Here is a 17,552-nt window from a genome sequence, read left to right as displayed (position 1 = left end):
TTACGTACAAGCACAATGGTATTAAAAACTGCGATAGAAACTATACAATGTTTATTTAAACTCTTTTGCGCTTTTTCTCTTAACTAATTAGCCTATTCAGTGTAGGTGTTCTTGTCGTAATCACTGAACTCTATTGTTATAACATACTGCGCACTAATAAAATCAGCACTATGCTGTTGGAATCAGTACAGTTTGTGACTAAAATGAGTAAAGAATTAACTTTCCTAAGTTGAGGAAAATTCCTTGTCACTTTGTCTTGACAGAACAAGAAAACAAAACAGCAGACGATCAGTCATTTGAATACTGTATGTGATGATAATCTTCAAAGATGTGGAAATTAAAGTTTGTCATAAATTTTTGCTGGCCACACTAAACATTTCCCAGATGACTCTTCGATACACCAGAGTTCAGTCAAATGATTTGAATTTTTTGCGGATAAGATGTTTTAACAAAGAGCCATCGATATATAAAAACCTATGTTTCGTCTTTCCACATCATCAGTAAGAACTATTACGAGTATTTAATAAGAAATGATCATAAGCGCTTCTTACCTCTTGGTGTGTAAACAATGTGCAAAAATAATGCCATTTTGTCGTACGCGAACCATTTTGGCTTGTATAATTCGATAGTTCCAGCCCCACTTCTTGTACTGTTTTTTACTTTCATCGCCAACTTCCTGTATGTAGCCATCAGATGTTCCTTCTTCTTTTTTAGCTCTTTCAAAGAACACTCAATGCTTGCTTAAATTACTCTGAATTCGTTTCCAAGCATCATAAACCTGGTTCCTGTCTTTATGGTGTTGATTTTGTGGATTCCATATTCGCTACACGATCCAAAACAGGCCGTCGGAACGGGTGCACGAGCCGCACTCAGGCTTGTCGTCCGTCGATCTACAAGCCTTAAGGTCGAGCCACCTCGCGCAATAACGCGTCTTTACGTTCCCACGGCGCGAGGATTGACAAACTTCAGACCAGGTTCGACCTAGGTCTAGGTTCGACAAGCCACGCGCCGTGGGATGTAGTGAGGAGACAGCAGACTTCACAGATGCATAGAACTGAATGTCCGATCGTGTCCGCTAGCTAAAGAATCTTCAGGCGACATCACCGTTTTGTTCAAGACCGATCGGGACGGTACGTGGTTGACTGGGACGAGTGTCCGATGTAGTATGCTGTACTCTCATAACAATGCGTGTAAACAGCGTCACATAGGACGGTCCGAGACAGAATATCAGATGCAGTATGATGCAGCCTCATAACAATGCGTGTAATCACCGCCACATCGAGCGGTTCGAGACAAAACCGTCCTGTCCGAGACAGAATGTCCGATGCAGTATGATGCAGCCTCATAACAATGCGTGTAATCACCGCCACATCGAGCGGTTCGAGACAAAACCGTTCTATCCGAGACAGAATGTCGGTTGTAGTATGTTGCAGCCTTATAACAATGTGTGTAATCACCGCCACATCGAGCGGTCCGAGACAAAACCGTCCTGTCCGAGACAGAATGTCCGTTGTAGTATGTTGCAGCCTCATAACAATGCGTGTAATCACCGCCACATCGAGCGGTTCGAGACAAAACCATTCTATCCGAGACAGAATGTCGGTTGTAGTATGTTGCAGCCTTATAACAATGCGTGTAATCACCGCCACATCGAGCGGTCCGAGACAAAACCGTTCTATCCGAGACAGAATGTCGGTTGTAGTATGTTGCAGCCTTATAACAATGCGTGTAATCACCGCCACATCGAGCGGTTCGAGACAAAACCGTCCTGTCCGAGACAGAATGTCCGTTGTAGTATGTTGCAGCCTCATAACAATGCGTGTAATCACCGCCACATCGAGCGGTTCGAGACAAAACCATTCTATCCGAGACAGAATGTCGGTTGTAGTATGTTGCAGCCTTATAACAATGCGTGTAATCACCGCCACATCGAGCGGTCCGAGACAAAACCGTTCTATCCGAGACAGAATGTCGGTTGTAGTATGTTGCAGCCTTATAACAATGCGTGTAATCACCGCCACATCGAGCGGTTCGAGACAAAACCGTCCTGTCCGAGACAGAATGTCCGTTGTAGTATGTTGCAGCCTCATAACAATGCGTGTAATCACCGCCACATCGAGCGGTTCGAGACAAAACCATTCTATCCGAGACAGAATGTCGGTTGTAGTATGTTGCAGCCTTATAACAATGCGTGTAATCACCGCCACATCGAGCGGTCCGAGACAAAACCGTTCTATCCGAGACAGAATGTCGGTTGTAGTATGTTGCAGCCTTATAACAATGCGTGTAATCACCGCCACATCGAGCGGTCCGAGACAAAACCGTCCTGTCCGAGACAGAATGTCCGTTGTAGTATGATGCAGCCTCATAAGAATGCGTGTAATCACCGCCACATCGAGCGGTTCGAGACAAAACCGTCCTGTCCGAGACAGAATGTCCGATGCAGTATGCTGCCGCCCTAAGAAGAGAGAGTGCTGTAGACTTTTGGCTAAAATACCAAAGAGGAAATTAGAGCAAAACTAATTATATTTAAACTAAATGACAGAAAAAAAAAACTAATGAAGAGGACGTTGGGTGGACCACATCAACAGAAAGGAAGACTACCGAATGCTAACTGCAAGATAATTGCTCAAATATGAGCTTGTAAGTGGGAAGTCAGCACACAGAACAATGAAATTGTGGATAAAACAATGCAACCCTTCATGACAGGAACAAGTTTTGTAAGCTTAATCCATGAAAACAATGAAAGCCGTGATGATAACAAAGACGAAGATGTTGAAGGTTAGTAGGCCTATTTATTTTAGTTAAGGAACCAATTTGCTACCTACAATCTACATATCTATTTCACCATGTGGCAGATGAGCAGCCGGTATTTCCGCATGTTAAATGGCACCACCATCAGTGCAACCTTTCGACACCGACCTGCTACCATGTTCTTCTCCAGCTTGACATTTACAGAACATTTATCCCTGATGGATGCTAACCTTCAGTCAAGAAGAACATCTAGGCCTCATGTAGAAACGGCAAAAGCCAGTGGCGGCTCGAGTTCATTTACTACAAATAATTTCGAAAGCAAGCAAACGGCCGACTCTTAACAGCGTTGGCTTGTGGCTCACAGAAAAAGACAAACTTTTATGAAACAGTACACCTGTGTGTGTATGAAATGCTGAACTATCGAATCTTCTAAATTTTCTTTTAGAAGTAGGCTTTGTACAGATGTTATTGCGATGTACCGTAGTACATATGATATTTCCATGCAGAAATTCTGCGTTACCATATGATGAAGGATCGGTGGAGCGGAGAAAAATTCTCTCCGGCACCGGATTCGAACCCGGGTTTTCAGCTCTACGTGCTGACACTCTATCCACTAAGCCACACCGGATTCCAATTCCGATGCCGGATTGAATCTTCTCAGTTTAAGCTCCACCTCTTAGTTTCCCTTTAGTGGCCAACCCTCATGCACTGTGTCATAGATGTGTGACAGTGGCACAATGTCCAACACACTAATGTGCAGAGGTGCACTCATTACGAGTGACTAAGTGGCCGGGATCCGACGGAATGAGCGCCGTCTTAAATCACTGATTATATACGCATATCATATTATTGCGTTGTACCGATATTTCCATGCAGAAATTCTGCGTTATGATGATTCTTCATCATTTGTACAGATGGTTATTTATCCTATTTAACATTTAAATTAGGGCCTAATTCATCTCGAAGTCATAAACATTCTGGACAAGTCATGAGTTGGGGTTCCATTCAGGGCAGATCGAATTAATTTATTGGTAGAGAAGGAGGATAAGGTACAAGTTTTCCCCGAATATTTCTACTTAAACTGCCATTTCAATTATCTCCGTAACGTCACCTCATCGTCTCTGAATAGCCTATGAAGTTAAAAATGGATGTTTTTTTTATCGCTATCTAGCGATGCTATATAAACTGCTAGGTTACATAGTGGCGATGAAATTGGTAATAGTGAGAAGGTATTTGGCAATATGAGGCCAAGAAATCGCCATGAATTACCTGACGTTCGTTTTACAGCTGGAAAAACTCGGAAAAAGTCTAACCAGATAATCAACCTAAGCCAGAATCGAACTCACGTCCAAGCGTAGCTGCGAATCAGCAGACAAACGCGCTACCGTGCTAGCTACACCGGTGGCTTACATAAATGAATGTTAAATAAAGATTGCAGTTATAGAGATTTTAGGAAATCGTAAAAAAAATAGTTTGATATTCTGAACTCATAAACTGTACTAATAAAATTTTCATTCGGCAAATATTCCTTACTAATAATATATTATACAGAGTGATTCACGAATAATAACCCGCCCTTTAGGAATCAGTTCTATAGGCCATTCTGAACATAAAATGTTATTTTTAATTGGTTATTTAACGATGCTGTATCAACTACTAGGTTATTTAGTGTCAATGGAATCTGTGATATCGAAATGATATTTGGCGAGATGAGGCCGATGATTCGATATAGATTACTTGACATTCGCCTTACGGTTGGGGAAAACCTCGGAAAAAACCCAACCATGTAATCAGCCCAAGTGGGAATCGAACCCGCGCCTGCGCAATTCCGAATCGGCAGGCAAGTGCCTTAGCCGACTGAGCTACACCGATGGCTCATAAAATGTCATACGTACATGGGTCCGATTATCATTACTTTGAAAGTTATTCGTAAAAAAATTAAAACGTCATACTATGAATCAGGTTTTGGAGTTGCATCGTAATACAAACATTGGAACGTAAACTAAACAAAGGTTAAAGCTGTGACTTGGAGTACGGGGGCAGAAAGGGAAGATAGGTCTGGTGATTATATTATCAGCTGCTTCCAACAAGGACAATCGTGCCGAGGTTCGGAACGCTACGCTCGCCGCACGCCATTCACATACGTGCGGCAAAGTGCATTGAAGTGCAAGGAGGAATATTTGAAAATCTGCTTCCGAGTTGAAGGATATTTATTTTATGATTAATATTGGTTGGGTAACTGGCTGAGAAAAAGCTGCCTACTGAAGGATGCACTGGAAGAAATGATGAACGGGAGAAGAGTTCGGAGTAGAAGAAGATATCAGATCATAGACGACATTAAGATATATGGATCATATGGGGAAACGAAGAGGAGGGCTGAAAATAGGAAAGATTGGAGAAAGCTGGGTTTGCAGTGAAAGACCTGCCCTTGGACAGAACACTAAATGAATGACAGTATTCTGAATTAGTATTTCTGTGTATTTTAAGTGAATAACTCTAAAGTTCTGCTCAAAACCACTGTTACTTTCGTAGAATTCAATCAGCTGTAACTCCTTAAGGTTTGATAATCGGACTCATGTTCATATGACTTTTTTATTTTAGTTGGTTATTTAACGACGCTGTATCAATTGCTAGGTTATTTAGCCTCGATGAGATTGGTGATAGTGAGATGGTATTTGGCGAGATGAGGCCGAGGATTCGCCATAGATTACCTGGCATTCACCTTACGGTTGGGGAAAACCTCGGAAAAAACCCAACCAGGTAATCAGCCCAAGCGGGGATCGAACCCGCGCCCGAGCGCAACTTCAGACCGGCAGGCAAGCACCTTAACCAACTGAGCCACACCGGTGGCTTTGTTCATATGACATTTTATGCTCAAAATGACCTGTAGAACTGATTCCTAAAGTGCAGGATATTAATCGTGAATCACCCTGCATGCAAAATGTTGTAACAATTTCTTTAAATTCTCGCCACTTAAATATATAATTTTATTTTCAACGTTTCAAATTAATCTGAGACAAGCTGATGAACTTTGAGGATGGCAGAATCGATAACTTTCTTATCTAAGATGTTATCTCATAAAGAACGGAGTTTTAACGATGATTATATCTAAATCCACTTACGGAACTTGATAAAGGTTTAGACTGCGTCAATCTGTAAGCCTTAACTGGCGGATAAACGTACATAGTACATAATACAGGCTGGCACAAAATCTTTGATTCGCAACATCATAACCACAAACCTGATCCTGGAATGCTCCGCGTATCTAACGAACAGAGACTATGAGTACACAAAATTGTGACAAATTAAGGAAAATATGGACTCTTGTACTGTTTATCCACAAAAATGGCATTATGGTGTCATTTTCAGGTGATGGCGAGAGTGGTGCTACATTTTTGAGTTTCAAAAGGGTCATATAGAAGAAACTTCCAACGTTTCTGAGTTTCGAATCACCTCCAGTCCTGGAGAACAACTCTTGTTGATGAATTCAACAGATAGGCTCCCATTTACTTGCTTTCCCGATAATGTAGCAGATAAGTATCCATGAGACGCTAGATATTTCTACATTTATGGTACTAGTTGCACAAAAACCTAAAAAAAAACCACATCACGTTGAACACAAAGTTTTAAATCATAGGATTTCAAGTTGACCTACTCTGAAATGCAATCCTCCGAACTTTTCGACACAACTTAGTAATTTAATTTTCGGAGATACAGATAACAGAAGGTGATCACAAATATTCGTTACCAAATCTGATCAAGTTTTTTTTTTTTTTTTTTTTTTTCAGATGTATAACAATTCTAAGACATTACATAATTATGTGATTCACTGCATCTAAAACTTTAACATTTTTGACGAATATTTTAGCATAGATCTTGATAGTTCATGGCTGACAAGCAAACATTCTCATGGGGGCAGATAAAGTTAATTTTTTTTCTTCCACCATGTTAATAATGTCAAAACAAGTGCTTACACAAATTTTGGTCACTCGAGCGCAATTACGAGAGCCCCCAGAAAGTAAGTTCCGCTAGGGCCGTTTACAGGAAGGAAACACAATTTCATGTAAAGATTTATTGGAACAGATATAGCAATACTTGAGCTATTTTTTAACATATTGCCCACCGGAATTGAGGTACTTGTCATACCGTGGGATCAACAGAGAGGTGCAGACGACTGTCACACACTGGTTCCGATCCCAGGCGGCGGACTTCTATATACGGCACGGTATGACATATGTCTCGTTTTCGGTGGAGAATACTTGAAAAATAGCTCAACAATTGCTGTATATGTTCCAATAAATCTTTCCATGAAATTGTGTTTTCTTCCTATAAACGGCCCCAGGGAAACTTACTTTCTAGGGGTGGGAGCCCTCATAATTGCGATCGAGTGGCCAAAATTTGTATAAGCACTTGTTTGACATTATTAACATTGTGGAAGGAAAAAATTTAACTTTTTTATCTGCCTCCTTGAGAATGTGCACAAAGTTTTTAGAACTAAGTGGATATTAAAGAAACACTTGACCTATTCTAAATCATAAATCACCTGATGCGTGAATATGTAAAATTGGTTAACTTGTTTTACCTGCCATAAAAGAATGTAGGTAAAATCATTTTTTTTCAAGAGGTGTGCTTCACGTTGAAGATAAAGTTTTCCTTTTGAAATACCTGTTGTGCAGAGATTGCAACGCTATACAGTATGTCAGTCACGTTTGTGTTATAAATAGCATTTGAATGTTTATCACTATTCTAGCAAGAACAATGGATTTTGTCGTGAGATAGAACTGCTTGATGGAAACAAGATGGTATCACAAGAAAACAACTTTCCTGATTTCATAAATATATTCCTTAGGATATCTCATGAGAAATTGTCATCGCAAGTTTAAAAATTCTTTGTTGTTTTACTTCCTCATTATTTGAAGTATTTGCAAATTATTGTGAGCCTCAAAAAGTGATTGTAAGACTTTTATTGAAATACATACAGTATTTAGTTCCAACATCCTGATAGCGAAAAGTCGCTTTTAACATAATTATTTGTGCTTTTATCAACTAGCCCGCCTACCTGCCTATTTTTCCTTCCGACTTCTTTCTTTCTTTTTTTTCCTTCCTTCCTTTCTTTCTTTCTCCTTTTTCTTTCTTTCTTTCCTTTTTCTTTCTTTATTACTTCTTTCTTTTTCTTTCTTTCTTTCTTTCTTTCCTACCTTTTTCTTTCTTTATTTACTTCTTTCTTTCTTCCTTTTTCTTTCATCAATCTTCTTTCTTTCTTGAGTAAGTCAGTAATACTGTAATAATTAATGTATTTTCTTAACATTCGGTATCTAGAGGGTCTTTCATATATGACGCTTCTCTCACATCGCAATTTCAGCGGGATTTTCTCTGAAACGGCTCGCACAGTTACCGCGAAAACGGCTGCCTCGCAGTTCTAACAGCAGTGTCTTTAATTTCTAAAACCTGTTTAGCGAGGAAAATGTTTATAAACAACTTAAAAATGAATACAAGTGCATCTTACCTATATCGCATGAGATGTTCAAAGTGTCCTTCTGCTTCAATACATTTTTGACATCTTCAAAAATTATTCTCAAATATTAGACAAAGAGTGCACTACACTACGCACGAATGAGTAATCCTTCAGTGTTCTAAAAAATTTACAAAAAGAACACAATAACTTGTACTATATGACGCACGAATGAGTAATCCCTTCAGTAGGTCACAAGAGACTGAGGTGAACTGCACGCATGCAACGCCCGAGAAACGCTCTTAAACTTCGACGCATACGACAGGCGCACTATGGGAGACAATGTTTCTGTGGCTTCATATACGGAGGATTCTGTACGAGTAAATTACAGAAGGGCCTAATTCGAAAAATGTGTAGTAGATATTGTTTACCCGCTTTTACCCGTGCTTCAAAACAAAATAGTAACCAGAGAAATCAAACTGAACATATACAAGACTCTAATTAGGCCAGTGGCAACATACTGCTCAGAATCATGGACATTAAAAAAGGAAATGTGTACACAAATAAAATTTTCGAAAGAAAGATACTGAGAAGAATTTTCGGAGGTGTACAGATGGGCAATACTTTGAGAATCAGATACAACATGGAGCTGTACGATATGTTTAAAGAACCAGATATTGAATCCTTCATTAGAATATCTAGATTGAGATAGTTGGGATATATTGGACCTTGGAGAACCTTAGGAAGGCTAAGATGGTTACCACACAAAAAATAGAGGGAACAAGGTTGAGAGGAAGACCACGATCGCGTTGGATGGATTGTGTGGAATGTGATTTGGCGAGGTTTGGAATCCGGAACTGGATGAAGCAGGCCGAGGATCGTGAAAAATGGAAGAGGATCATTAATGAAGTCAAGGTTCTCTTGGGCTGTAGTACTAATTAAGAAGAAGAAGAAGAAGACGACGACGACTTCGACGAAGAAGACAGATTGTAGAATTTATATCCTGAAATGCAGTCGTTGCCGAAAACAGAAAAATTTTTAATCGCAAACTGACCTTGCCTGATCTCGAGGTTAATAATTAGACAGACTATTTCATATTATTTCTAGATGTGGTAGATTTTCGCAATCACTATAAATGCGAAATGTGCCCAAATGCTCTCAAAATAGGTAACGTTATGTTTAAAAGTATGTATTACTTTATAGAATTTAAATTCGCGATAAAATGCGAAATTGAGGAGCCTAGTACACAATGCAAAATATGTGTGCTTCTGCAAAATAAAAGCGAAATTATATTTTAGGGAACGTTTTGTGTTTTTTGTAAAAAAAAATCAGAATCTATCGAAAGACACCGCCACGTACAAGTTCTTACATTTTTTTTTTCAAATAAATTGGTCACCCCTTCATGTCAGCTTTTACAGTATAAATAGCACAGGAATGTAACCTACCTGATGTCCTCTTTTTTTAAGTACCCTTATCCCCTTTTTTCAACTAATCTGTCTGATGCTGGTGGTAGAATATTGGCTGCATATGCGATCTCTTTACCACCAGTGTTCACTCGATTGATTATAATTAAGTAACAGATGGGTCGGAGTAAAATCACAACATATATTTTAGTATGTTTTTAAATTATTATTAGAGGAGAAAAATTCGCTTCGGCACCGGAAATCGAACCCGGGTCCTTGGGTCTATGTACCAAGCGCTCTCACCATTGAGCTACGCCGAAGTCCAATCCACAGCACCGGATCGAACCCCCTTCCTCCAGTGTTTTTTTAATGTTCACAATTTCACTGTAATTTTATATTGTGTTTCTTATTTGTTATTTTGAAGAATTTTAACTGGATAATGTAGAAAATGCACCTGTTAATACATTGACGACATTGAATTTCTGCCATCAAACTTTCCATAAAAAATGTTCCATCCGAAAACGCTACAAAATGGTGAATTGTAACATTAAAAGTGATATAAAATACTAAATTTGATTTTTAAAGTGCTAAGTTTTTTATTTTAAGTTGCTAAAATCTACTACCTATAATCATTTCATTTTGATCGCCACATGATTATCAGCTGAATGACAGAGTGAATCCAGGGATGAGAATGACTACAACGTATTTGTAATACCGGAGAGACATCCTACAGCTCGCATTAATCCTTCATTCCCTGACCGACAGCGATAGTGGACCAAAATATTGATGTACTGCAACAAGAGTTATTGGCGTAATGTTTTCAAGCGAAGTCCACTCGAGGCTAATAAATTCTACTAGTAAACATGAAATATACTGACCGACACGAAAGGTGTTTAAATCGAATCATCTATCTATAAACATCAATACAGGGAGATTGTTATTATATTTATGATATTTCTTGAGTGCACAAATACTATACTCGATACTTTTCGAGATGCATGCGACACTAAAAGCTCGTTTCTATTCTATAACTTATGATTTACAACTGTGGAATGATATTTATATTGACTATTACACTCTTACTACGTCATACTACTTTTGATCAATAAAACGGTACGAAAGGGCGTATTTCAACCAATCATGGCTGCTTATCGCACAATTTTATCGCGTCCCTAGCATTTGTTTAATTTTATCGCGTCCCTAGCATTTGTTTAATTTTATCGCGTCCCTAGCATTTGTTTCTTTGTTTGCCAACATTTGAAACTGCGCTGGTCTGGACGTCAAAAATATATATAAAATTACAAACCACTCCAGTCGATGCACAGCAGTTTCAAATATGACTCGCATTGGCATTCAAGAACAAGAATTAATAAAAATCACTGATCATACCTATGCATCTTCTGAAATCCGATTTACAAATAAATGAAGAGCACCATTCGGAATACGTTGAATACACCATGTAGGCCTAAATCAACGAGTTCCACTTCTATTACGCACACGTCCAATATAACATCAATTGAACCACCAACCACATTCAAATTTTAAAATTGTACATTCAATAATTATTCCTTTTAAAATTATTCATTCGGAAATCCTGAACAAGTTGAAAACACCATGTAGGCCTAAATCAACGAGTTCCACTTCTATTATGCACACGTCCAATATAACATCAATTGAACCACCAACCACATTCAAATTTGAAAATTGTACATTCAATAATTATTCCTTTTAAAATTATTCATGTTTATTTTTTATGTCATCGTCGTTAAATAAAACTTTTCTAACACTTGTGTATATTAGTAAGGTTATGTTATAGCTTCTGCTATATGATATTATGGATAGTCACGTATCAGAGATTGTTTAATATTAAGATTTATTGAAAATCATCTATCAAGTGACGTTGATTACTGGGATTCGGATAATTGAAGTGGAATGCAACTGTCTTAATAAAAATGAAACTGATTCAACAAAGCCTTCTTGACTAGTAACAGGCCACAGAGTTCAATGATGATTCCATAGTTGGCACAACTGATACCGGTAACAAGAAAACATCATCATAAAACACTACTGCCATCTAGCGTAATGTTGAGATGGTACAATAATACATTTGAAGACAGTTGTATTTTCGTAAGCCAATTAATATTTTATTGTACACTTTGTTACTTCTAATCTTTATATAGCCTACTTTCTTCTAATCGTGTAATAGTCAATTAAATCCCACTCGAGTTTTGATTTTCTCTAGATAAATCTGCTCGTGTTCCACTCGCAGATTTATCGATAAAATCAAAACCTCTAGTGAGATTACTGTTGATAAATTATCAATATCTGGCCCGTTTTATCCCTCAAGTAAAATTTTTATTTAGGTTTTCAATCGAAATTGATAAATTGAGATACTATATCTTGAAAGATGTTGCAAGAGATATCACATTAGTCTAGGACAGTGGTTCCCAAATTTTCTGAAGGCGCGACCCACTTTTGGGCGAGACTTTCTTTTGCGACTCCCCCCCCCCCCTTCCGTACTGGTACTCAACCCCATTCGAAAAATATAAATCCTTGTAAAATCGAAAATAATGATAATTTTACTCAAAATCAGTGGCTGCCACCTAAAGTATGACCAAATTGAATTATATATGATGCAATTCCAAATATTAAGTACACATCGTTTCTAGTACTTCAAGCTATTACCACCGTGGCGCTGCAGCAATAGTTCAATATAAAGTGGTAAATTCCATCAAAGAAAGGACGTTACGAACTCGTATTTTCAGCATAATTTGTGAACGTATAGGTTTGTTATATCAAAATACTCTTTATCACACGGACGATGGCTTTCTTGAAGTAACGTGTTGAAAAGAGTTTTACAGTTAAGAACAGAACTTTTAATACTCCTGTACGTACAAGACGAGAAATCGGGATATATGCAAACCTATTTTCCAATTGAAGAAAGTGATCCCAAAACTCACTTAGTCCATTTGGCCATTTTTATTATTTACACATTATATCATACTTATATGCTTTTTTTTTTTAGATTTGTATCATATTTTAAGCTTACTGTATTTTCTTCCAAAACAACGCCAATCCTTGTCTAAAAGTTTGAGTTTTTGTGTAGACTATATCACTTGAAAACTTGTAGATAAAAAACTATTAGTCCAGTCCTTTCAGAAAAATGTACTGAACGCGTTTTGAATAATAGTTTGCAAGGCCAAGATGTTAACATTATAACACCCAGAGATAAAATTAACGGGTTTACAAAAAAGCTTGATTTCTGGTCAGTATCATTTGACAAAAATATATTTGATTCATTCCAGTGTATTAAAGAGCTCATGGAAAATTTCGCTACATATGATAGACAAATGCTGTGTTTTTGCGGACATACAACCAAGTTTACACGATTTTAATCAATAACATTTTGAGTACATTCCGGATGAAACTCGAAACAATTACGACTATCACAAAGATGGTGAGTCCGTTTTTAGGGAGTTGCGCTCAATTGGTTGAAATTCCAGTAACTATGAAGGAAAATCTCATTTAAATATGTACCTACCTAGAAATGGAATGTTTAAATTATACTTTTTCTTTCGCAGAACGTAGATCAGTTTTGTATCAAAAGAATGCAAGAATAGCTCGAGCTTGCAAAAATACGCAATTTTTTAATTTTTTAATATTTGCAACCTTGTATTTATGCAAAATGAGTTTCTCATCTATGTTCACCATCAAAACAAAGGTGAAAAATGTCCTTGAACTTTAAAATGATATCACTATGTGTGTATGGAATGCTACGTCAAGATTTGACAATTTACTTTCTGAAAAACAGGCACATTAATCGGATTATTATTATTTTTTACTTTACAACTACTGAAAAATTTTATATTCTTATGTTCAATATTGTTTATGTTTCTAAATACAAAATAAATGTTAATACGAAACTTTACTTATTTTGTAAAACATCTCGTGACCCCTCTCAACCCCTTACACGACCTCGTGGGGGTCGCGACCCACACTTTGGGAACCGCTGGTCTAGGATATACGAATATTCGTTTTGCGATTTATGCCATCATCGCTTACATCAGCATGTGTTTGGAAACGTCCAAAATGCTCTACGATTGATTCGTGAAGTCGATTCCTATAGGGAGACATCAGACTAAACATAACGCTTCCGTTCATACTTAGCGCATGATGTCATACTTTTACGCCACTAACTGATAACGAGAAGCGTGACAGAAAGATAGGCTATTTTAAATTTTAAGATTGTCCTAAAATACTCTAATAGGATTACAACAATGATATATCACACTACCTAGACTAAACCGTACTTCACAGAAGCAGAACCTTACTCTTCAAGAGTTTCAAGACAATTGGCTTAATCCCCCACTCCAGTATGACTAGAGATGGCCGATATTTCACAAACCGATATTTTGTCACAGGTATTTTTTTGTCATAGATAAACCTGTGACTGATGACAAGAAATATCTGTGACAAAATATCGCTATCGAAATCATCTCCGTATTCAGTACTCTGTCACCGTTGCAACGTCTGTGACTGATATTTTCTCCTCTACGTCGTGGGTTTGCGCATGCGCATGATACAATAACAGCAATCGGGCGGTGGTATTTGATTATTGTTTCGTGATATTTTGTTCAATATTATTTTTTTCAAAGTCTGTATATATGTTTTATAAATATTTTATGTATTCCCCCGAGATCTTCACATTTTCATATTAAGCTTACTGTCAATTTATATTAATGTGTAAGTATTTTCCACTCAATTAAAACCGAACGAGACAAAACTGGCTAATATGATGGGCAACTTATTTCGCTAAACTAACCTTGAGGTAGTTTCCTTCGTATTCCCCTTATACACCTTGCATATACGAATCTGTGACAGGTCAGGTTTGGTTGGTTTAGGCTTTGTTATGCCTTGGACATACGATCAACTGCATCTCCACAAAAAATCAAATTCAACGATTTTCACTTCCGAAATCACCTAAACTACCTCACCGCTAGTTTAACCCGAGGAACTGTCTCTCCACACAAAAAAAAAAAAATCCTTATAAATGCAACGATTTTCATATCCGAATTCGCCGAAACAACTTCAGCGCTAGTTTCACCATCTTATTATAAATTATATCATGATTACACGATTTAAATAATAATAATAATAATAATAATAATAATAATAATAATACCATTGGTTACCAATACTTTATCTTGTGTAAAATTCTGTCTGAACAACAGTTTTGTTTTGTAATTATTTTCCATTGTTTTTCGGAATACTGATGTTTCGTTAATTTTTATTCTGACTCAATATTATAATGTTAATGCACGACTTAAAATAATTATTTATCCCTTATACTATATACAATAAAAAGGATCAATTTTTAAAACGATTAGGATAATCACATAACCTCAATTTCTCCATACCCAACTACATTAAAAAATTATCAACTGATTCCATATCTAAAATCAACTACGATATAACCTCTTGGTATATGAGGTTAACTTTTTACATGTTTCTGTTGAGTTAGCTTAGTATTTATTTGTTAATGGTACATGTACATAACTTATTTGTTGCATTTTCCCATATACACCACTGATGTGTGGCGTGTATAGAGAATTCGTATTCACATTGCACTGCTCTTCAATATTTCCTGTTAATTTTTATCGGTGTGACAAAATATCGGTGTAATTCTTGCATATCGTGCTTACTTACCGATATAAAATATCGGCGTGACAAAATCACAGATAAAAGTCACAGATATTTAATTGTCACAGTCACAGTTGTCACAGATATTTGGAAATATCGTTTAAGATCAACTTTAAGTATGACCGACAGATTGGTTTCTGCGCACTTTGAAATGTTTGTTGCCGGGCTATACTATGAACGACTAGAAGCAGACCGTCGCAGTTGTAAAAAAATATATAACTGTCACAATTAATGTACCATCTTGTGACTGCGATCTAGGCCAAACATAATCTCAAGATGGTGAAAAACTTCAGTGTTTAATATATAAAAGATCTTTTTCATGAATTAGGAATCGATAGAAACGAGAGAGGATTAATAAACTAAAAAGTACACGAGAGCGCGTTCTTGCAAGGAGTAATGTCATGAAATGTGGATAAACTATGTGAGCTCCAAGCCAGTTGGCCACTTATCTCACTCTGGAGGAAGTGTTCCACTGAAGTATTTTGGAATAATTTGAAGGAAATAATTCGACTAGATTAATGTGGAGGGGGGTTGCAGAGTGTTGATAGCAGCAGGCAGGACTGCGTTAGCTTGAAGATTACCCATAGAGAATCGAACGTGGGACTTCATTAGTGGTGACCATAGTTTAAGTTAGGAGTTGAAACAAATTGTATAAGAATTCTGTGCAAGTGTGAGACTGCCAAGACTCCCTGTTGTAAAATTTGGAACAGTATTCATTGACTTAATTTACTATTCATTATTCAATTTATTAAGGAAGGCATGGGTTAAATTTCTATTTTATATAGGTCCTATGTTTTTAACTAAAGACTAGATGTTCTATACACATATTCCTATCGGTATCAGTAATGATGTTTTTATGTTTCATATTTATAGGTTCAGTAGTTTTAAGAGTCATTTAAATTTAAAAAATAGTTCGCGTATTTTCAAAATGTCTTATCCCCGAAATTTTAAGCATTATGATTCAAGGGAGGGTATCCACCCGCCAAAGTAACGACATCCGCTCGCTAATGCAGCGAATATTGCACACTTTTATCATTGCCAATGTGGCACTAAAGCAATTTTTAACACTTTTATAACAGCCACAACACGTTTCAATTATTGTTGCGCTATCATAATTCATAAAACACATACTAAACGAACTAAATGTAATTATCAAAGTCGCCATTTTTTTCTCCCCGCCATCACGATCCACTTCCACTAGGTGGCGACCAACACGGCATGTAGCAGGGATGACAATATATGCAAACGAAATGATGCTAAATGTGAGGAATGTTACTACAGGTAGACCCTATGTAGTATTATGTGACAGGTTAAGTTATATTAGATTAGATGTGCATTATGTGACAGCTTAGGTTAGGTTTGGTTAGGTGTGTAGGGTTATGTGAGAGGTTAGGTTAGGTTAGGTTAGGTGTGTAGTATTATTACTATGTTGGCGACACTGAAGCCCCCTCCATTCTCTCCCTCAAATTACGTCACATACACGAAATATGGCCGTGTTATTCATTCACGCACGACGATTTTGATACACATGGAAGGTATGTATTTTGGGCGGGTTGGGTTAGCATACACTATACAGCTCTCCCAGTGATCACATCCAATTTTCAGTACTCATACTATAAATCCGAGGCATTTTCAAGATATTTTAGCAATTTTGGCAATTTCCTATGGTAGCCTACATAAGTAACCTTCGCTGCATTATGTCTGAAATTTTTATAGTGGCTTTAATTTTTTCATAAAGTATATATGTCCTCACATTTTTTAGTTTTACCTGTAAAAATAGGGGGAAAGAAATTATTCTTATTCATATTCAGATTTATAAAATTTAGAGTGCAAGCACATATTGTTTTTATTCAAAAATTATTTTCTTTTTTTGAAGAAATCCAACATAACTTTAAGTAAACTTTAAAGAACATGCAGTAAAAATTTCAACTTCCTAGCATAAAATTTGTGGAATGCTTAGCAATATGAATGCAAGAAGTGGGCAAAAAAAAATACGCGAAATTTGCCTGCATTTTAAACTTAATGACCGCAGCCTTTTAAAGGTGACGTAATTAATGACACAGCCATCGCAGTGCTGAAACTTTGTCAAAGTATAAAGTAGGCATCATATCTTCATTTTCTACAAAAGAAAAAAAAAAAAGTGATTTGATAAAAAAAATTACCTACCATATTTTCACTCATTCCCTCCCTATAGAATATTCTGTATAAGAGGACGAACAGTGAAAAAACCGGATGGCTGACGG

The 17,552-nt window shown here is 37.1% G+C and overlaps 1 protein-coding gene across 7 annotated transcripts in view; it reads right to left on the bottom strand.

Annotated features, from left to right (window-relative positions):
* ed (echinoid) overlaps positions 1 to 17,552 on the bottom strand; it is a 927,271-nt gene that overhangs the window by 98,502 nt on the left and 811,217 nt on the right. The gene's annotated exons all lie outside the window — the stretch shown is intronic.

The sequence above is a fragment of the Periplaneta americana genome, chromosome 15 (genome assembly GCF_040183065.1).
Source record: "Periplaneta americana isolate PAMFEO1 chromosome 15, P.americana_PAMFEO1_priV1, whole genome shotgun sequence".
Lineage (NCBI taxonomy): Eukaryota > Metazoa > Arthropoda > Insecta > Blattodea > Blattidae > Periplaneta > Periplaneta americana.
This window is presented reverse-complemented; position numbering and strand designations above follow the sequence as displayed.